Source organism: Oratosquilla oratoria, chromosome 23 (assembly GCF_046742065.1).
Source record: "Oratosquilla oratoria isolate Oo_2021 chromosome 23, ASM4674206v1, whole genome shotgun sequence".
In the NCBI taxonomy this organism is placed as follows: domain Eukaryota; kingdom Metazoa; phylum Arthropoda; class Malacostraca; order Stomatopoda; family Squillidae; genus Oratosquilla; species Oratosquilla oratoria.
The window spans coordinates 2,939,841-2,963,331 of record NC_134799.1 but is presented as its reverse complement, the minus strand read 5'-3'; positions in this window follow the sequence as shown (position 1 = coordinate 2,963,331).

The window sequence follows — 23,491 nt, the reverse complement described above, 5'->3', positions numbered from 1 at the left end:
AGGATACCATTGGATCACATGATCTCTATCGGAAAAGGGTCGTCGTTGGAATCACGACGCATCGTGTGGATGGTCGAGGATATGGGGGGGGGGGGCATGTTAAATCGTGTCGTTTGCACCATCCATCTGTACCGTGGCCGGGAATGGCGAACGCGCGTCGACGTAAGCTTCATCCCGGCCAGGACGACGCGCGGGTCTTTCTAGAAGAGGGTCGAAACCAGAATTCAGGTCTCCGCTTTTTTTTTTTTTCTTTTTTTTATGGCTAGCTTTTCATTGCTTCCCCCACCCCCGCCACCCTTCCCAGATCGTGTTGTTCAATTTTCGAATAGTTTCCACTGATACTCCACAATACAACATTTTTTTTCGTTTTATGTTTGTTTATTTATTCATCATTTCCCGATGGCCAGTTTCGTTAGTTCACAATTCTTTCCCTCCCTTCCCTAATTGGGACGTGACTGGTTATTTCGTATTACGGAGTAGCCTGAGCTTAATTCCCAGCTCTCTGGCATCCTTAGACTTAATTGTAGATTTATTATAACAAGTTCTCTCATTCTACTTCTTCCTCTTCTTCTTCTTCCTTCTGCGACGATTTGTGAAGCTGATGTTGGGCTGATGGTGAGATCACCTGTTGCAATCGACTTCCTGTGTGGCGGCTGGTCCCCTCTTGTCTCCACCACAAATCAGATACACATCAAATATTCAAACCTCGTTCACATAAAATGAATGGAGGGAGAAAGCTTGTAAACTCTGTCCCAAGACTTTATGATAACCATCAAATGCTTCCAGCTGATTTGGAAGACGACCGACCCCAAGTTATGGAACATAAAGTTAAACAAATATATATGTTTGAGAAATGTTTTCGTGAAGAACTTTAAATTGTAAAGGATACGTAGGAAGTGTACAATGAGAACAATGATATTGTTGATGATTAGAAATAAGTAAATTAGGCCCGTCTCTATTTAAAAAAAAAAATACTTTCGTAACGGAGTTGGCTGAGAACACTGTTTTTGAAGAACCTATATTTTTCCAACTTCAATTGTGGCACTAACATACCACACTAAACGAATTTACTTGTGATAATCACAGGATGTTGCTTGTCAGCACGTATTACACACACATACACACCCACACACATGCACACCCACACATCACACCCACACACACACGCGCGCACACACACACGCGCGCACACACACACACACACACACACACACACACACACACACACACACACACACACACACACACACACACACACACACACACTTATATACACACACACACATATATATATATATATATATATATATATATGTATGTATATGTATGTATATATATGATTCAAAAACACATTACATCTCAGTACCTCAGGATAAAGGGGCATCCCTATCCCAGTTGAGCAGTAGTCGTCACTCAGGTCAGGTCAAACCGGGTAGCTGCTTCAGTTAGCGATATGGCGAGTGAATGTGTCACTGTGTTCAGCGCCGAAGGGGTACAATCTCTACTTAGTAGAATTGAAGCCTTGGAGGATGCTGTTAAGTGCCTTAAAGAGGAGAATCGAGTTCTCCGCTCGAAGGCCCATGATACGGAAGGCAATATTAGCGATGAGCATGGATGGAATACGGTGAGAAATAAGATGCGGAAAAGTGGAAAAAAGTCCTCACCAGCCCCACTGAAATGCAATAACTCGTTTCAAGTGCTGGCAAATCTGCAGGAAGAAGGAACTAATGAAATCCAAGAGAAGAAGGAAAGGCCAGACGCTGGATCCCTGGCCACAGGTAAGATTTTGGTAGTAGGAGACAGTCAAGTGAGGTATTTAGACAGGGTTTTCTGCGACAAAGATAGGAAGCATAGGACGCAGGTGTGTTTCCCCGGCGCGGGCATAGGTGATGTTAGAGATAGGATTGAAGAGTGTCTAGTAGGGGAAGGTAAGGACCCAGTAGTTTGCTTAAGTGCCGGAGGAAATGATATAGGTAAGGTAGGGAGTGAGGAATTATTTGCGCGGTACCGAGATGCGCTAGACAAGATCAGAAATAGGGGAGGTGTTCCTGTAGTATGTGGAATCCTTCCGAGGCGTAGAGTTGGAGGCATGTGGCATTCCAGGGCTATTGCAATGAATTGCAGGCTGGCAAAACATTGTAAGGCTAATGGATGGGCATTTGTCGACAACTGGGACCGCTTTTATGGTAAGAATCACCTATACACAAGGGACGGAGTGCACTTGTCTCCCAAAGGATTTCGGCTCCTTGCTGAATCCCTTGAGCGAGAAGTAGGCATCCTACAGGGTTTTTTCGGGTAGATTATGTGGGAGTAGGGGGGGGAAGTATCGGAATATAGTTTAGGAAATAGAAACAACTTAGAGGACTGTACAAAAAATCACCAAAGCAGGTGGAGGGAAGATAAACTTAAAGTTTACTATACAAATAGTAGGAGCATAATTAACAAAATTGATTTGCTGCGAGGTAAAGCATGCGTAGAAAATTTCGATATTATAGCCATTACTGAATCCTGGATCAACATGGCTGATAAACATTTCCTTCCGGAAATCGAAATAGAAGGATATAAGTTTTTTCATAAGGATAGGGTCGGCAGGAATGGGGGAGGTGTAGCACTTTTCGTTAAAAATACATTAAACTGTATTATCAACAATTCGATTAAGGAAGAGGACTGTACGGAATCTATTTGGGTAGAGATTATAGGCAAGAATAAGAAAGTTATTATTGGCGTCTTGTATAGACCTCCTAACCTTAGCATTGAGCAGACTGATTCCCTAATTCATGAAATTCACAGAGCGTCCCAGTACAAAAACGTTGTAATCATGGGAGATTTTAACTATAGAAACATTGACTGGGAAACTTTAATAGGAGATCATGAAGCGAAAAAATTCCTAGATGTGGTGCAGGATAATTTCCTAAAACAAATGATTACCGATCCTACGAGGGGACAAAATACCCTGGACTTAATTCTAACAAATAATGAGCACCAAATTAGCAGCATAATAGTGGGCGATAGTCTAGGCTTTAGCGATCATCAAGAAATAAGATTTAATATTATTTGGGAAAAAATAAAAAGTACAAATAACGTTCAAGTACCAGACTTCAGGAAAGCAAACTTTGACAATATAAAAACCTATTTGAAATTGAATACGAAAAACAATCCGGACGTTTCAAACATTCTTGATTCTCGTTGCGGGGCTGATAGTCAGAAGTGGGTCAAGGAGGATACGCGTACCTTGGGTCAGGTCTGGGTCAAGGAGAGAAATACGCATACCTTAGGTCAGGTCTGGGTCAAAGAGAGTGATGCGCGTGCCTTGGGTCAGGTCGATTCGGGGCGACGGCCCAAAAATCAGGTCAGTACTTTGGATGAGATGTATAGCAATCTGGCAGATCTAATTATTAATGCACAAAACACATTTATCCCCCTAAAGTCAATACGGAAAAATAGTAATACTCCCAAATGGATGACGGACAGATTGAAACATGAGATCGGAATTAAAAGAGGACTTTACGTAAAAATAAAAAACGGGGAATCACACCTTAGATCAAGATATAACGAAATGGCAAAGTTGGTTAAAAGGAATACACGTTCAGCGAAACGTAATTATGAAATCAAGGTTGCCAGTCAAGCAAAATCCAACCCAAAGGGTTTCTTTCACCTCTATAGAACAAAAAAGAAAGAAAGAATAGGACCAATTAAAAACGATGAAAATGTCATGATAGAATCGGAAGAAAAAATGAGTGAGGAGTTTAACAATTATTTTCTATCGGTGTTTACTAATGAGAGGTTAGATAAAGTACCTGACTGCGATCCGATTTTCAGAGGGGATGAAGAAAATAGCCTAACTAATATCAGCATTAGTAAAGAAGAAGTTATCAAGCAGATTGACAGACTTAAAGCTACAAAATCTCCGGGTCCAGACGAAATTTTTCCAAGAATGCTTAAAGAGTGTAAATTTGAAATCTGCGACCAGTTAACTGAAATATTCAATAAATCGGTAGACACTGGTTCTGTTCCAACTGCTTGGAGGCAGGCAAACGTTGTTCCTGTTTTTAAGAAGGGAGATAGATCGACCATATGCAACTACAGGCCAATCAGTTTGACATCGGTTATAGGAAAAATGCTTGAATCAATAATAGTAAATAGACTCAGAGAACACATTGAAGGGCATAATTTAATTCGTGATTCACAGCATGGTTTCTCCAAAGGTAAGTCATGCGTGACTAATCTTCTATCCTTTTACACTAAGGTATATAAGGCGTCAGACAACAATGAAAATTACGATGTTATTTACCTTGACTTTAGCAAAGCGTTCGACAAAGTGCCACACCAGAGACTACTAAATAAAATCAAAGCCCATGGCATAGGAGGAAAAGTGTTAGAATGGATTAGAGCTTGGATTAGTAACAGAAAACAGCGGGTCACCATAAATGGAATAAAATCTAGGTGGGGCAATGTTACTAGCGGGGTCCCCCAGGGCTCGGTTTTGGGTCCCTTATTGTTCATTATGTATATAAACGACTTAGACGATGGGTTAAATAGTGATGTTAGTAAGTTTGCGGACGACACTAAAATAGGACGCCTAATTAGGTCAGGAGAAGACGCCCAGATTCTGCAGGATGATCTTAATAAACTGTTAACATGGTCGGTGAAATGGCAAATGAACTTCAATATCTCTAAGTGTAGCGTGTTAAACGTAGGGCTACACAACCCCGAAAATAGATACAACTTAGATGACACGTTTTTAGAAAAATCTGAGTGCGAGAGGGACTTGGGAGTTCTGGTGAGTCCGGACCTTAAAACCAGGAAGCAGTGCATTAGCGCCAGAAATAAAGCAAACAGTGCATTAGGCTTCATTGCTAGGACGGTAACGAATAGAAGTGCAGAGGTAATTATTAAACTCTATCTAGCGATAGTTAGACCCATCCTTGACTATGCGGTACAGTTTTGGTCTCCGTCCTACAGAATGGACATAAATTCACTAGAATCAGTACAGAGAAGAATGACCAAAATGATACAAGGACTCGGAAATTTGCCTTACGAAGAGAGGCTTAGGCACCTAAACTTACACTCTCTGGAAAGACGCAGAGTGCGGGGTGATCTAATAGAAGTGTTCAAGTGGATCAAAGGCTATAACAAGGGTGATGCAAACAAGGTCATCATATTAAAACAACAGGGCAGGACTCGCAGTAATGGGTATAAACTGGACAAATTTAGATTTAAGAAGGAAATAGGCAAGAATTGGTTTACAAATAGGGTGGTCGATGAATGGAATAAACTTAGTAACCACGTAGTAAGCGCTGAAACTATCAGTTGTTTTAAAAAACTATTAGACAACTTTATGGATGGGGACGACAGGTGGTGATGGATACGGAGCTGCCTAGTGTAGGCCTTATGGTCTTTTGCAGTCTCCTTTATTTCTTATGTTCTTATGATCTTATGTTCAACCACATAACTTTAGTCAAAGCCAATGCAGCGAGACACAGCTCTTCCTCAGCTTAGTGCCCGGCAGCCCGAGCTGGCTTACCCCACCTTTTGACCGCCACATGCCAATCTAGTTATCTATAATTTTATATCTATCCAAGTCTCTCACCCCTCACACTTACATTTAATCTGCCACCACCATTATTCCTTTTAAATATTATCACTTTCTTTTGACTTACATTCCCTCGTAATTTTCTTATTTTATATACCCTTCAATTTTTAGTTACCAAATGCTCTTGTCTCTTCTTAGTATGAGCCATGAGCGTAGCGTCGTCTGTTAGGAACAACCGGTTCGCTTCCCACGCCCTACCACTCTCACTCACTAATTCCAGTTTGATTTGCTATTAGACACCTCATATTCAAGAATTATGGGAAAATAATCTGAACTAGAGGAGTTCTACAGGAATTTGTTTGAATTCCATAAAAAGGTCGTCTTTAGTATGAGCTCAGTAGTGGATCGACTGATTCGTGTCCTATAGAATTTAATCTAGCTTTATTTTTACTTTTAATGTGATAAAAAGTTCATTCAATTTTCTTATGGATTAATGTATTTCAATTGCGTGTACCTCATTTTTGTCGAAATTAATAGTTTTATTTAATTTTTATTTAGTTTTTACTTATGCACATAGTTTTGGCGAGATCCTAAGACATTTGGGACTTGGACATAATACTACCTGTCACTGTCCAGATATGAAATAACAATTGCAGGCCGAAAGCAACTACATAGAGAGCACTTGACTATGGATCCCTGCTCACAGTGGTAATACTAAAGATAATAAAGGAATTGCACGAAAACAAGGACATGATTATACATAGGGTGGATAAATCCTACACATACGTTATTCTCAACCTTTCAGACTACAAACGAGGTCCAAACTCTATTACAGGATACCTGTACTTCTAAATTCTTACGAATCCAAAATCCATTAGTAGACGAGCCCAGCGGAAGATAATGGACTTAATGGATAACAGGAACGTAATTACCTACACTCGACTGGAAGGACATTCTGAACCAGGTTACTTTTACGGTAATTTTAAAATTTTGCTTGCACCAGTCTTGTGCGCACAAGTCTACGGTGAAATTCCTGTGAGTTTGACAGGAAATCGAACCAAGGCAGCACACGGCAGCAGGGAGTGGATGGCAGCGTTACAATCCTTATAGGACCGCTAACCGTTCTTGTATCATTCCATAGCACGAACGGGAACAACAGTGACGATTAACACCTATTTTTGCCCGTCGCCCACGCTACCGTCTTCCATAACTGTGACCCAAGGTGTTCTTGGTCCTTCTGTTCTTTTCGCTCTGTTGCGTATCCATCATATAGCTGTTTTTATTATCTATCAATCTCTTTCTCATCGCCAACTCACACAGTCAGCAATAGACAATTTCTGGTTCTAGTGTCTAACCCAAACAAACACACAAGTACACAAAGAAAAATTATAATACAGAGGTGTGAATGCATAATATACTGTTTCTTTGTTTCTTTGAATTTGTCAGTTGTTCGCTCTTTCTGTCTCTCTCTCTCTCTCTCTTTCTCTCTCTCTCTCTCTTCCACTCTCTCTCTTTCTCGATTGATATCCACCAATATTGTTCTTATTTTGTTGAAATCAATATCTGGTTTCTTTTCCCTAATGCGATTTTTCATAGCTCACGACGTAAAATTAAATTATTCAGTTTAACATTTAAACGACAGTGACAGAATTATAAAAACTGTAAGTCTATTGCAAGACAAATTTATGAAGAAAATTTCTGCCTAGATTTGGATAAAAAATCTTCTACAAGTCTCACCCCAATAACCTTTACTCATCTTTACCTTCCCTAGTTTCTATATGGCTACACCATATGTAGCGAGTGCATCCATTTTCAAATACCTAACTTATTTTTCAAACACCTTATATAGAGAATTCTCTTTTTTATTGGTTCGTGCTCATTATTATTTTTGTTACTATTGAAATCATAACTACGTCGAATACCAAAGGTTTTTTTACATGTTAAAGATATTGTTTTGAAAGTACCATTATCAACTACGTCTGTATGATGATGTTTACTACAGAGTTTGTTTTGAACCGCACAAGACGACTCCATTAGAGCTGAGGTAAGGCGTCAGTCGTGAAAGCCGACGAGCCACGATTGCCGTTTCCGTTGTCACGAAACCAGTTTACTTCGTTTCATTGTCGTTATCATTAATCTCATCCTTTGTGTAGTTTCATTGAATATTTCTGTGTCCTTTATTTCTCATTACCCCATTTGTTTCCGTGAGGTTACATCGGTGGAAAAAAAATCTTATAATAATAACAACTGCAACCGGAATAACAGAAAATGTGCTCTCGTCCCAGACTTGATGAGATTGTATATAATCTTTTCGACACTGAGGCAATACCAACGGGGATGAATAAAGTAAGCTTTTCTGGTAGATAGAACAAAAGTAAAAATTATCAGAGTAAACACCATATAAGGATTGAACCTTTACTAAAATGTAACGACGCTTACTGAAGCTTTTTCAAATACTTGCAAAAATCAACAAGCGAAACGTTGTACATTTGATAAAGATTACATCCTCAGATGCCTACCATTCTGTAAGTCACTGCCATTTTAAATCATCAAGACAAAAAGTATAAATATAACTTACGCTTTCCATCACCATCTACTAATGACATAATTTCTAGGATACATATTATGTTTTCATGTTCATCACATTTAATTAAGCTTCTTAGGAGCTCTTTCTACTTTGATTAGAATTATGTTTGTGATAACTAAAATTGGAATCATTCTAATTGTAGTATAATTCATTCATGTTTATCATTATCATAATTATATTTATCATCATCATCACCATCGCCCTAAATACCACCATCATTATTATCAACATTGTCATAATCACCACCATCTTCACCATCATTATCATTATCACTATCATCGTAATTACCACCACCAAAATCATAATCAACATCATTATCACATCATCGTCTTCATCATCATCATCATCATCATCATCACCACCACCACCACCATCATCATCATCATCACAATCATCATCACCATCATCATTATCATCATCATCATCATCATCATCATCATCATCATCATCATCATACTCACCACTTCCATCACGCACTAAAACCTACTATATTCAAACTTTCTAATAAGGAAAAATAAATTAAAATGGATAATCAAAAAGATATTGACGTAATCATGTATCAATAAGAGCCTTGAGTCATTTGAGACGTGTAACCCTGCCTCAGTAAAGGAAATACGTTTTTGTGACTGGTAGCGCGATTTTTTAAGTCGAAATACCATCACTAAACTCTAACATATTTTGACCTTTAGGAAAAAAAAGATGGAGCATCATGGAGATTTCAAAAAGGCTGTCAATATCTTAAAAGGAAATTATAATATCAGACACGTGTGGGTCTATCCACGTACCCAATGGCTGCAATAGACTTTTTGCGGGAATCGATGTCGACGAGACGTGATAGACCACAATTTCATGCTGTATTATTCATTCGGACAAACATCGGAGCATTGCCGGCATGCTGTCACGTATCGTTTCGTTCGGTTCTTTGTTTTTGTTTTTGTTTTTTCAACTGGGCTCGATTCGGACCCAAAGTGCCTCTCGTTTTTCTTTTTCTTTTTTCTATTGTGTTTAGCCATTGTGTTATTTCGTGAGTTACTGTAATTATTATCATCGTCGTCGTCGTCGTCATCATCATCATCATTATCATAGTCGTCGTCATCATCATCATCATCATCATAATCATCATCATAATCATCATCATCACTACCTCCACCAACACCACCACCATCGTCATTACCATCACCACCACCTCCACCACTACCACCATCATCATCACCGTCATCATCATCATCATCACCATCACCATCATCATACCATCATCATGACCACTACCATCATCATTACCACCATCATTGTCCACACCATCCCCTTCACATGTAATCAACACCATCACTGTCACCATCACCTACAGTGACACCACTATTCTTGTTCTTAGTAAACCAGCAAATGCCAATGTCACTGTCATTCTTTTTATTACTTCCTGAACCAACGAACTTTGTCTGAGGTCGAGTTATTAGCCGTGTCTGGCCATTTGTTTGTTTGTTTGTTTGCCTTTACAAAAATTACCGTCGAATTTCAATTCTGAATTTTTCCAAGGTGTGGTCCGTTGGATTTCTTGGACGGATTTGAAATAAAAATGCGGATTCAGGTACATTAATATTGTAAGATGGGATAACTTAATACCGTAGATTATCGTACATCATCATCACTATCAATCATTTGCGGAATTTTCTAATGTCTAGATAATTAATGTCTAGAAGTTATGGGGAGAAATTCTGGCATATGTCATTCCTGATTTTCCTGTGATGAAAAACCGATACAGACATGTTTTTGTCATGAAGATCACTGCCTGATTTTTAACGTTTGATGACATTGGCGTGGAATATTACAATATATCCCCAACGGCCTGTTCTCTCATTACTATTCTTTCGTTACTATCAATATTGTAATTAGATTCATATCGACTCTATCAAGGTCATTATGAACCCAGTTTTCACGTAATTTAGAGTAGTTAGTATCAATAAAGTTTTCATTACCATATTCATGATTTACCATTGCGTTCATCACGCCACATGAGGTGGCAACGGCCTCATCGCTTCGTTGTGAATCAGGCGGACCAGGAGTGGTGGGGAGGGGAAGGGAGGGGAGGGTGGGGGTTGCTCTCCACTTCCTCGGCTGTTGTACACGACCACATACACCACCAGCACCACACATTCCACTTTCTCCAGGACTATATATCCTTTCCCTGTCATCTCTCCTCTTCTCCATCCTCTTTTCCTCCACCAATTCCTCTTTTCGAGGACAGTGCCTGTGCTCCTTTCATAACCTCTGTCATATTATGCTGGTATAATCAACCCCTCCACCTTCTCCTCCTCCTCCTCCTCCTCCCTTCATCCTTCCCCTTCAGCAGCAGCATGGCCATAGCAGCAGGAGAGGGTGTGGTGGAGTGGACGAGGAGGGTAGGTGGTGGGAGAGGCAGGGAGTGAAGGAGGAAGGAGGGGAGGTGTGGGTCACAAATCGATACGACTGCGGAGTCTGTCGTAATGCACGCAGTCCTACCTTCAGGTGTTACCCGCCCTTCCGTCCGCGCTCGTCTCCCCTGCCCTGCCATGCCCTCCCCACCCCCTTCCCCTCTCCTCAGTTCCTCTTTAACCCATCTGACCCATCTCCAGTGTTCACTGTTGTTATTTCCATTTAACCTTTTCTTATTTACGTCCCGATTATGTTTTTTTTTTCATGACTCCCTGCGGAGTCGCCATAAAAAATCCTGTCACCCTTTGGATTCTGTCTCCCTTAAGATGGAGACAATGCTGAATGGAATCATTAGGCCAAAATGAAATTGGGAGTGAGTGTCGCCATTCGAAATCGCCTCCAAATCCCCTCAGCTGAATGGAATTGTCTGGTGGGAACCAAAAATATGACCGTATCGATACTTATATGACATGCATTGCTGACCCATCAGGATCACATTTCCATACCTTAAGCAAACTGCATAGTAATGAAAAGGAAATGATACGTAAAGAAACCGTTTCAGTGTAATTGTTTCACGAGATATAATATTATTAGAGACAGCTTATTGTGTGTCAGGATCTGACTGTCATTGTCTTTCTCTATCCCTTGCTCTTGCTTTTGCCCACAATTTCTCACTTGACCCTAGTTTTCTAATACTGTGCGTCCTCTTGACTGACTTCTCTCGTCGGGAAGGGAAGAGGAACAGAGATGGAGGGGGGGGGGCATACTTCAATTGAATAATATAGTCTGTCCTAAGTAAAAGCGAAAGGGTTATAGACGTGTAACCGGGTGGAAAGTACAGAACGAGATATATATGAATTTTTGGTCTCACGGGTCCCTACCTTCTCCGAATAGAATAATCTAGAATTGATAGAAAAAATAGGTTATATCTTCGCCCTGACCCTTGGCCTTTCCTGACCTGCATCCATTTGAGCTTGAAGTTCTCCCACCCACCCCATTCCTCTCACCTTGTCTTCTAAGTTCTCTATTTTTCTCCTGACCCGTCCCGGCAAAGCTCTACCCAAATTCTGTCCCCCACGCCCCAGCCTACATAGCCACCCCCTCCCGACACCCCAAACCCTAACCCTTGCCAAAAGCATAGATTTTTTTTTCCCACTCCGAGATTGTTCCCCATAAATGCACTCTCTCTTCCTCCACCCCGATCCATCGCTTTGCTTGTCCCTCGAACAGGACATCTTGCTACCCCCTTCAGAACTTCTCTCTGCCTTTTGCCTCTCCCTGCCCCTGAGACTTCCAGATTCTTGGCGCGGTCCGCGAACCGATGACTGACTCAGGCTCGGCTCCGTCCTGACCACCTCTCCTTCTTCCTTCAAGTTGTGGCTTCAGTCCAAGTCGCCTTCCCCCTGATCATCAACCCTTCCCAATCTCTCTCTTCCCAGTGACCTGTGAAACATACCCCAACTTTCCCTGGACTTTGTCTACCACCGCTACGTGCCCCCACCTCCTCTCTTGACCACATGCATTCCCTGACTGTTTTTTTTTCTCCTAAATTCTACTGTCCCTGAAAGCGTCTACTCAATCACCCAGTCTTCCCTACTCTTGGTTACATTTAATTACATCCTCTCAGCTTAGTGGTATATTACTAAGAATTTATTGCAGTTGAGAAAAAAACCGCTGACATGTGAGATGGTAATACTTTCAGCTGAATGAATGTGTTTACTTAATTAACTAATTGCAGTATACTGGAAAGGAGCAACGCTTGTGGGGGTTTTGTCTCTTACTCCCTGATTTATCGCACCTGGCATGAATCCAGCCTGGGCTATATCCTTATTTTCTAATCATCATACATACCTACTCCAAGTATTTCTGCATCTGTATGGAAACTAGTTTTACTCACTTCCTTTACAAATCTATTCTTTCTCAATTTGTTCTCTTTATGATTTTAATCCTTCCCATTCCTGATCTAGTGATCACTTCTGACAATGTTGTCTACCCCCTTTAACGACCTGAATACTGTGAACATATCAACTCTTTCTCTTCGATCTCTGAACGTTGACAGATCCAGGGCGTTTGGTCTCTCTTCATATGGTTTACCTGCCAGACTGGAATCAACTTAGTTTCTGCCCTTTATATTCTCTGTAAACCGTACCACTGACATATATTCTAGTCTCGGATGAATCAGGGCTTGTACGAGTTTTTTCTCTTTACCCATATAATGAAAAACATATGGATGTGAGCGATTGTTTGTGTGCATTTGTGTGAAATGTGTGTGTATGTGTGTGTAATTCACCATGGTCTTGGATCACGTATTGGACTCGTGATCGATAACTACTACCCTCCCGGATGAGAGCTCAGATCTCATGTATAACCGGTCTATAGGTAATGGTGTGACCTCACACACACACACACACACACACACACACACACACACACACACACACACACACACACACACACACACACACACACACACACACACACACACACACACACACACACACACACACACACACACACAGTTCCCTGCCCCCGAGAGTTGGAGTAACGACTCGCAGCGCAGCGATACTGAAATCATTTCAGCCCTGGGCGGGATTCGAACTCGGACCCCTGGGTTTGTAGTTGCGAACGCTACCACTGCGCGCGCGCGCGCGCGTGTGTGTGTGTGTGTGTGTGTGTGTATGTGTGTGTGTATGTGTGTGTGTGTTTACATTCATGACATTCTAAAATATAACCTATGTATAAACTTCATATTCTTGACGACACAAGTTAAGTCTGACCGACTTCCAAGTCCAACTTTTACCTTTCACTCTCAAGCATTTACTAGTGTCACAAGCGTACAGCAAACGCACTTGTTAGGATTGAAGGGATTTATGTGACACATATTTTCATTTATCCCTGGAATTGACATGACTGGAAAACCTGTAAGAATGACGGGAGCGCTACATCAGGAGATTACATCCCTCCCCACCTTCCCAACACACCTACCCGGGTCCTGGGACAGGAACTACACGGTCAAGGCGTGCCGCGTTCCTCCCCCAACACGTGCCTATTGACGTTTTTAATGTATACAACCTACAAGCATTTACATCCATGTCAATAGGCACGTGGCAGGGGAGGAACGAAGCACGCCCCGGCCGTGCATTTCCTGTCCCAGGTTCAGCAGCGGACAACATATGCAACTTGTGCTCTCTGTATTCCATGACAACGCTGAAGAGGATCCTTGGACTAGGACTCGAATGTCGGGCAGTAAATTCCTTCCTTGAGTCTGGTGTTTACGTTTCTCCTGCGATATGGATCCAGGACTCTAGATCTTCAAGTATATATATATATACATATATATGTATATATATATATATATATATATATATATGTATATATATATATATATATATATATATATATATATATATATATATCAGAGATATGAATGGGCAGGAGATTTTCCTCTTGAACAAATATCGTTCAATATGATTGCTAATATAGCTTTATGTACCTTCTTCAATTGTCGGTATAAATCTATAAACCTAGAGTTTTATAGATGGCTTTACTTTTCTGGATTATATGAAACATTAATTTTTCATCTTTTTTGTTTATATGTGCAGCCCACAGCGCATCAGCTAGTTACGGTTTTGGTTCATTCCAAAACCAGAATTTACTAATGAAGAATGAGGAACAGATAATGCTTTTCTTTCCATATGAGCATGCGCAAGCGATCTGAACCAAAACAAGACCTTTCTTGGAGCGTTTGAGGAGTAAAGAAAAATAAAATAAAAATATAAAAAGTCTGCCTCTGCCTGTTAGGTCATTCCTTGTCCCCGTTTGTGTGTGTGTGTGTGAGTACAGCTTGGCACGTTCGGCTTCGGCCCCGCCCCTTGTGTTCGCGGTTCCTGGATCGATGCTAAGCGGTAGCTACTGCTAATTTCCCCCCTTTGCCCCGTCTGGCCGAGCACCTGGGGGCAAAGGAGCCGGCGCGGTCCACAGGTAAAATGGGCTATCACACTGGGCTATTTTCCCCCAACTTCCAATTCATCGACCATACCTTCCACCTCCAGAACTTTTTTCCGCCGTCAAATCACTTATGGCAAACTATTTTGTTTTCTCAACAAAAATACATAGAATGTCATTTGATATCAAATTCCTTCCCCGCAACCTCTGGGCTGCAAATCGGCGCTAACAGACGGAGGAAAAATGGGCCAATGTGATAACGCCTTAGGATAGAGAAGGGACTTGATTCCTTTACCTCGTAACTACTCTTATCCTACGTCAGTCTGAGGGATTCGACCGCCACATGAACAGAATTGCCCAACAGTGGCGCTGATAAAAAAAAAAAAAAAAAAAAAAGCTCGTCGCGACTCGGGGATTAAAAGAGTCGATCTGGACAAATTAACAAATTCAGTCTCCAGAGGTGGAGAAAATGGTCTGGACGAGGACCAGAAAAGGATCTAAAGGTCTCTTCTGCCCACTAAAGAGTGTGGTTCTGCATCTGGAGCCATATCAGAATCAAATCTAAATAAATCTACAAAGCAAAAAATAAATAAATAAATAAATAAAAATAAATAAATAAAAATAAATAAATAAATAAAAATAAATAAATGAATGAAAATAATAATAAATGAATAAATAAAAATAATAATAATTGAACAAATAAATAAATAAAATGAAAATAATAATAAATAGATAAATAAAAATAATAATAAATAAATAAATGAATAAATGAATAGATAAATAAAAACTAAAAGACTGTTCATCATGTGGACTCTTTTGTCCAGGACCAGGGGAACGCCTCCAGTGTGAACCAAAATCTTAACTCGATCTCCAGATTTCATCAAAGCGAGTTTGACACTCCTGTTGGGGAGCTCCCCCCTATCTGGCGCTGACAGGAACAAAATACATAAACCAGGCCACAGTGTTAAAGAAATTGACCCGATACACGGGACATCAAGGGTTCTCAACCATCAGGGGAATTCCCCCACCTCTTGGAAGGGCGGGTAGAGTTTCAAGCGTTGAAGAAGTTTTCGTCACAGACTTTTAAACTCAATGTGTGTGTGTGTGTGTGTGTGTGTGTGTGTGTGTGTGTGTGTGTGTGTGTGTGTGTGTGTGTGTGTGTGTGTGTGTGTGTTTATTTATGTGTGTGTGTGAGTTCGGGCACAAACACACACACAAAACTGCTTCTACAAATTACAGTTCTATAAAATCTAGTCTACATAATATATAGGGCATCACACTTTTTTAGATGCCACAGATAATCAATATATATATATATATATATATATATATATATATATATATATATATATATATATATATATATATATATATATATATATATATATATATATATATATATACACTACTTTCTCAGGAAAAGAGTTTTGTAAATGTAGTAGGAGAGATGACATTTTTAAACATGATAAAAAGGGATGGAGTCAACAAAGGTTAAGAACCTTAGATCTAGACGATTACGTTCACCTGTGGGACTGCCCTCAGGTCGAACAAGGTCATTAGTTGACCAAGACTGCGTTCAGGGTCGAGGGCAAGTGGATCGAATAAAAGATAACTGTTATCTCAAGTTTAGTTGATTAAAGACTCGCAGTTCCAAAGTGGCTAGCAATTACGCCCTTGTATCTTGCATCTTTATTCGCTTCATGAAACTTATGACTGCCCTTCACACACTCAGACTGGACATTACAATGTCGAAAGAGCCCTTGCTGCCCCCAAATATACCTAGCTAAGGTCTTTCGTCGTTGTAATACCTGAATAGAATCGCCAGTGACGGCGATGTCAATCAAATAATTCCGACAGTCGTCCCCAGACTCGAACCGAGGCTTGTGAGAAGCAAAGCCAACGCTCTACCAACTGAGATACCGAGACTGTACATCACTGTTGCTGGCGATTCTATTCAGGTATTTCAACGACGAAAGTCCACCAAGGATACGTACCAGCTCAACCACAAGCTACGAGTGGGCTTAGATACCTGACTAAGTTCTTTGCTAAACATAAATTGATGCAGTACTGTCAAATGTCAATAGAGCTGAAGATTGGTTATCTGTTTAACGCAACCATCGAAACCTTCAATGAATTGAAACCTGTGAGTCCGCCACGCCAAGGAGACGATACGACCCTTTGTGGTACAATGTACAATAGGCGAATATCGTACACCGGAATTTTATTAGCCTCGCTCCAACACAGACACATGTGCCTCAGTTTATGCTTAACAAAAAATTGTCTGGTATATTTTAGGCATTGAAAGTTTTTTTCGACATTGAAAAGTCCTGTCCGAGAGTGAGGTAATCGTCTTGGGTCCCATTTAATAAAAAAAAAAATAATAATAAAAAAATACACAAGAATACAGCATAACCTGCGTATAAATAACTGTTAAACATAAAACGCACACCTCCCCTCCCCGCCTGCACCGACCAGATTACGTGTGAGCGCACAGACGGGCAGGTAAGCAGGCAGACAGGCCGGCGGGCAGGAAGGTATGCTAACGATTACACCAGTCATGTTTGTTCCTGATCAATGCCCGGCGTCCCCTCCCGTGCGCCTGTTTCAGAAGACCAAGGTGGGCGAGGGCAAGGACCATGATTGGTTGATAAAAACGCAATGCCAACCATGCATATTGACTTGATTTGAGCAAAATACATGTTACCCATTCCGCCGCCAGCGGCCAATTTCATGACTGCAGTCAACAATCAAGTGTCGGAGCCCCATCTCGGGGAACTGTTATGATGTAATTTGAGTTTGGAGGCATTTTGCGAATACTCTGCTTTCATTCTATTGCACGAAACTCTGCGACCAAAGTGCTAAAACTTTTCCCAATAAACTTCCATTACCGTGGGAGCAAAAAAAGATCTAATTGTATAAATGAAAGATTGGTGGACCCCAATAGGACGGCTTGGGTCAGCCAAGAACACGCTCAAGTCGTCGGTGGAACTGTGTCGACTTTGCAACGTCGATACTTCTCAGGTAAAGGAGGGTAATGGGTCGTCGAAACAATCGTCTTATATCGACATAAAAAGTTTCGAATCTGGGCTTTGAAGCCCGTTCATCATGAAAAATTATTTTATGTGAGTCGAGTGAAACAAGGCGAGGAAGGAGAGAGCAAGAAGGAGGAGAAAAAAGAAGAGTGGGGTGAAACAGGTTAAAATTTCACTATGAAACGAATGACAAGGTCAGAGGTCTACGTGCACACTCTCGCCTTTGAGACGTCGTAATGATCTAGTGTCAACAAAGGCGAGTACAAATCCGAGTGTCGGTCTGCCAAAGACGACAATGAAGATGGAGTGATAGGGGCGATGTTGCCAAAGGTAAAGTTGGAGGTCTGGAAGAATTCCTTACGACAACATACCAGTACTTGGGAATGGAAGAGGACACAAGGACAATGTTCCCTTATGAAATCAGTTGATGGTTACAGATATACGTCATCATAATTCACAATCCATTGGCAAGGTTCAGTGACCCCCACTAGGACTCTGGGGGGCACCTTGCGCTTGAAATTCCAACAGGTCGCTCAAGCACGCTTATTGAACATCACTTTCACCAAAGTGACATTTTTTTCTGTCCTGGCGGTTTGATCTAGAACAGACTTGAACCAAAATGAGGTTTCAATCAATTAGACCAAGCTCTCAATTGAATAAAACATTATGGCACTAATTACGATGTGGTTAGGTATGGAGACATTTGGAAAGGTCCTGTACCTAAAATGTGACATTGGATGGCCAGGATTAACTTGAACATGTCACTGGAGAATAGTGGATAATAAATATTGAGAAAACTATTAGAAATATCTACATACATACGTATATATATATATATATATATATATATATATATATATATATATATATATGTATATATATATATATATATATATATATATATATATATATATATATATATATATATATATATATATATACTAACAGGTTTCTTATCCTTTGTTAAGGGAAGTTGAACAACCACTCTTCACCTACCCGATGCTCATTTATTTTTTCCCTCGTACGCTCACTTCTTCTCTTCCACCACCGCTTTCATCTCTTCATCCCACAATTAGCCGTCTCTCCTTCTGCTCCCTTCTATCCTCCTGGTCCTAAATTCCATCTTTGCACATTCTATCACTTCCTTCTAGAAAAATACCCGTTCTACTTCAAGTTCTGCATCCCTTTTACCCCTCACCACCCATCACACTTCTCTCAGCTTCTTGTAATCTTTCTCTTTATATTTCTCGTTCAGATTAAGAACATCTAATTAGTAAGACGTCGGTTTTCGAAAACGACATCTCGAGTGCAGGCAGCGGAGATGCGAGTCCTGCGTTTGATCCGTGAAGTCACGAGAAAGGACAGACTAAAGAACGAGACCATCAGGAGCGAGAGCTGGATGTGGAAAGCATAATCATTTACGTTGACAGGACCCAGTTGCGGTGGTATGGACATATGAAAAGGATGGAGGAACATAGGACCCCGAGGAGGTGGTATCACTGGGTGCCCAACACAAGACGTCCCCAGGGAAGATCGAGGAAGAGATGGGACCAAACGTTGACGAAGCCTTCAGAAAGCGGGGAACATCGTGTACGGGAGACGTTCCTTGACCGGAAGAACTAGAGGAGGCTGGTCGCCGACAGGCATAACGGCCTAGCAGGAGATGGGTAAGAAGATGAGATGTAAGACGTCGGTAACAATACGTGGGTGAAAATGGTTAGAAGAGGCAAGATTTTTCTCTCTTGGAGAGGAAATGAATAAACTGAGAATAGATAAGATGTATTGGACCTGACATTACCAGAAGAAGAAAGAGAAGGTGAGGTGACACAATCACGGTGCTCAGATCTGTGAAAAGAAGTGAACGAAGCTTACAGAGATTTCGCAGAACCCTTGGTCTGGGAACAATAAGACAACTTAAGTCCTGCGAACGAGTTGGAAAAGATCACGTGCATGAAAAACGTCAAGAAGGATTTTTACCCACAGATACATCAACTTATTTTTAAATAGAAGATTAGATCATTTTATAGATAGGGATGACAGGTGCTGAGGGACATGGAACTGCCTAGTAAAGGCCTTATGGTCTCTTGTAGTTTTCTCCATTCTTATGTTCTTATAGTACAATCTAAAACAATGAGCTTAAGAGATCGAGAAAAAAGACGGGACCCTACGAGTTTAGTTCCTTTGCTATACATTATAATTAGGGAGATGTAGGTTTAGCTGATGAAGGCATAGAGAGAGAGAGAGAGAGAGAGAGAGAGAGAGAGAGAGAGAGAGAGAGAGAGAGAGAGAGAGAGAGAGAGAGAGAGAGAGAGAGAGAGAGAGAGAGAGAGAGAGAGAGAGAGAGAGAGAGAGAGAGAGAGAGAGAGAGGGAAAGAGAGAGAGCACATAATTTGACCAATTCATGACAGACGCAGTACTTGTAGTCTGTGTTCCATATTGAGATAAATACGCACTCATTCATATCGATCAAAAGGTAAATGTTCTTTTTCATTTACTGTCATAAAATGTGATAGATCGTTTGTAGTAATTGATTTACACGTGTGGTAGATCTTGATGGAATCATAATTGCTGTCATTTGAAGTAATTGATCTAACACATGAACGTATACCTTTTATCAATATATCTGAATATTAACAAGCACAGTGATATTCATCTTGCACGCCACTGCTGACGCCTGAGTTGTAATATTCCTCTCACACCTTCTGTGTGACTTTTGATCTTTAAACTACGACTTTAATCGCTTCCTTTCGTGATAAGTGTCACTTTTCCTTTCACTGTGACTGCCAACACACTTTATCAGCCCTCCTCCTTGCCCCCGCTGGATAGCGAAAGAGTTATAACCTGTTATCTTGATGAACGCCCCGCGCACCTGGTAGCAATTTTTTTCTACCGTCTTCTACAACGCTCCTTTATCCCTCTGTACTAACCTCCCCCTCTCCCCCATCAACACTCTCAAGCCACACTCCCTCCCTCTTAGTAGCTAAAAAAAAAAAGGGGATAAGATATGGTCGTGCTACATAAAAGTATGTATACATTCCTGTCATGCAAGAACGTATCTCTGTCCATCTTGTTTGTAGATCGCCATCGTACCCTGGGGAGACTCGCGTCATTAATGTCGTGTTTACAGTCGACAGACCCACGTTTTCTTTTGGGAGTCTATTTTTATTCTTATTTTTATTATTATTATTATTATTATTATTGTTATAATTATTATCATTATTATTATTATTAATATTATTATTATTATTATTATTACTATTATTATTTTCATTTTTGTAATTATTATTATTATCATTATTATTATTATCATTATTATTATTATTATTATTATCATTATCATTATTATTATTATTATTATCATTTTTTTTTTTTGGTGGAAGGTAAGTTGAGAGTGGAGGATAGATGGAGAAAGAGGAAAAGGAGGTGCTTAGAGTGAACTCTTTAACTGAAAAGGAAAAGGAGAAGGAGTACAAGAAGAAGCTGGGAGAGGAGTGGGAGGGAGTGAAGGATTGAGTAGAGATAGGAGTGGAGGAGGAATGGGGATGGTTCAAGGAGGGAGGCACAAAGTGTGCAAAGATGGTGTGTGGAACAAGAAGGACAGGAGGAAATAGAAGGAAGGGTAGTGAATGGTGGGATGAGGAAATAAAGAAGGTTGTAGAAGAGAAGAAGCGAGCTTTCACTGATTGGTTACAAAATAGGACGAGGGAGTCATATGAGAGATACAAAGAAAAGAAAAGAGAAGTAAAGCACAAAGTAAAGGAGGCAAAGAGGAGAGCAGATGTGAAATGGGGTAAAGGTATGACAGAAAAATTTGAAAGTAATAAAAAGATGTTTTGGAAAAAAAATTAAGAGAGGAAGAGGAGGCGAATCAAGTAGAGAGGAAAAGGTAAAAGATGCAGATGGAGAGATGATAATGGAAGAGAAGGCAGTAAGGGGAAGATGGGCAGAGTATTTTAGGGAGTTGCTAAATGTGAAGGAGAATAGGGAGGGAAAGACAGTTGCAGTGGGAAGTGCTAAGAAAATGACCGTGATGAGTGAGGATAATGGAGGAGAAATAAGGAAGGATAAAGTGAAGGCAGTTCTTAAGATGATGAAAGCAGGTAAGGCACCTGGTCTGGATGGATGCAATGCAGAATGTCTAAAAAAAAAAAAAAAAAAAAAAAGAGGTACAGGGATGGTGGACTGGCTGGTGAGGTTATTCAATGTTTGCTGGAGGGAGGGTAGAATGCCGGGGGACTGGAGGAATGCCTGTATAGTTCCACTTTACAAAGGAAAAGGGGACAAGTGTAAGTGTAGTAGTTTCAGAGGGATTAGCTTGGTAAGTGTCGTTGGGAAGGCTTATGGGAGGATCTTGGTTGAGAGGATTAGGAGAGGAACAGAGGGAGTAATTGGTGAGGAACGGTGTGGATTTAGGACGGGTAGAGGTTGTGTACATCAGATTTTTGTGGTAAGACAGATATGTGAGAAAGCTATAGGAAAGGGGAAGGATACTTTTTGGGCTTTTATGGATCTGGAAAAGGCTTACGACAGGGTAGACAGAAAGGCACTGTGGGAGATTTTGCGGATATACGGGATAGGAGGAAAGCTTTCAGGAGCTGTCAAGAGTTTTTACAAAAGTAGTAGAGCATGTGTCACGATTAGAAATGGAGAGAGTGAGTGGTTCAAGGTAAAGGTGGGTCTTCGTCAAGGATGCGTTATGTCACCCTGGCTATTCAACTTATACATAGATGGGGTGGTGCGAGAGGTAAATGCAAGGGTGGTGGGTCAGGGATTGGAGATGGTTAAAGAAAATGGAGAAAAGTGGGAGGTGAGCCAGCGGTTGTTTGCGGACGACACTGCGCTTGTGGCAGGATCGGAGGAGGGATTGAGGAAATTGGTGACAGAGTTTGAGAGAGTGTATGAAAGAAGAAAGCTGAAGATAAATGTGGGTAAAAGTAAGGTGATGAGATGTACATGGGGTGAAATTGGCAGAAGACTGGAAGTGACCATTAAAGGACAGCGACTGGAGGAAGTGGATAGTTTTAGATACTTGTGTGCAAATGTGGCAGGAAAAGGTAGAGTGATGGTGGAGGTAGAATGTAGACTGAGAGAAGAGAGTAAATGCCTTGGTGGATTAAAAAGTGTAATGAGGAATAGACATTTGGGAATGGATGCTAATAGGACACTGTATGAAGGAGTGATTGTGCCAACAGCACTGTATGGGGCAGAAACATGGAACATAAGAGAGGAAGAGAGAAGGAGTTTGAATGTGTTTGAGATGAGGTGTCTGAGAAGTATGATGGAGGTTACTAGGCTGGATAGAGTGAGAAATGAGGAGGTGAGGAGGAGAACAGGGGTGGAAAGGGAGTTGGGAGATAAGGTTGATGAAGGAGTATTAGGATGGTTTGGACACATGGAAAGAATGAATGAAGAAAGACTAGTAAAAGGGGTATGGAAGGCAGATGTGGAGGGAGTGAACATGAGAGGACGTCCTAGGATGAGATGGATGGATGGGGTGAAGGGGGCTTTTGGGGAAGAGGGAAATGTCTGTTGAGGAAGGAAGGGAGAGGACAAAAGACAGGGGTGAATGGAGAATGGTTGTATATGGATGATGCTGTGATGCATAAGGTGGAATGGGTGGGGGGATGGAGGGTGAGGTAGTATGTGTGAGCAAAATTTGACGCAGCCCGAAGGGCTTTCTCCCCGTCTTCTCATTTTCTGCATGGGGGGACGGAGAGGGGGGGTCGCCGATTTAATGAAGCGGCCTTGCTGTGGATATGCTGTGTCTTGCGACACTGCTTGTGACCCAGGGCAGTGGACAAGGTACAGGGATGACCCGTCATCCAGGAGGAGCTAAGATAAGAGGGAGGGTGGAGGGGAGTGGAGTGTATTTAGGGATGGAATGGGTAGGAATAATTTTATGCCTTTTCCTTTTTGGCTACCTCCCTTGTAAGGGGGAAAAAGCCTTGGTATAGGTATAAGTATGTATGTATTATTATTATTATT